This window comes from Ursus maritimus, unplaced genomic scaffold, assembly GCF_017311325.1.
Source record: "Ursus maritimus isolate PB19 unplaced genomic scaffold, ASM1731132v1 scaffold_72, whole genome shotgun sequence".
Lineage (NCBI taxonomy): Eukaryota > Metazoa > Chordata > Mammalia > Carnivora > Ursidae > Ursus > Ursus maritimus.
The window spans coordinates 25988-26566 of record NW_024426908.1 but is presented as its reverse complement, the minus strand read 5'-3'; the positions used below and the strand labels follow the sequence as shown (position 1 = coordinate 26566).

Below are 579 nucleotides of genomic sequence, written 5' to 3'. Positions count from 1 at the left end.
TTTGTCTTGCCAAGTATATTGTACTTTAAATACATTATCTCAACTAATACTTGCAAGACTTCTGTATTACCCCCATTTTCAGTTGAGGGAACTAAGTAGGATTGAAAAATTGGGCAAATAAAAATAGAGGATGGTCAGTTAAATGTGAATTTCAAATAAACTGTGGATTTCTTTTTTAATATAAGTATGTCCTATGCACTATTTGGGGACATACTTATACTTTAAAGAAATCCGTTGTTTATTTGCGATTCGCATTTACTGGCTGCTCTCTGTTTTATCTGGTACTCCTCGAACTAAGAGCACGAGCAGCCTGTGTTCAGTACCCCAGCCGTGCACTGGCCGGAGCCATGACTCGGCAGGCAGATGGTTTCTTTGTGAAGTTGGAATTTCTCCCCTTGGTCTCACCCCTCAGCAGGAGAATTCGATGGTGGAGTTCAGCCAGCTCTCTCTCTCTTTTTTTTTTTTTTTTTTTTTAATGATTTTTTAGCCAGCCTCTTCCCTTTTTTTTTTTTTTTTTTTTTTTTAATGATTTTTTATTATATTATGTTAGTCACCATACAGTACATCCCTGGTTTTTGA

General features: G+C 36.6%; 1 protein-coding gene across 1 annotated transcript in view; it reads left to right on the top strand.

The window, feature by feature from the left end:
- LOC103656297 (protein WWC3-like) overlaps positions 1-579 on the top strand; it is a gene marked incomplete at its 3' end in the record, with an annotated part of 93189 nt that overhangs the window by 73573 nt on the left and 19037 nt on the right.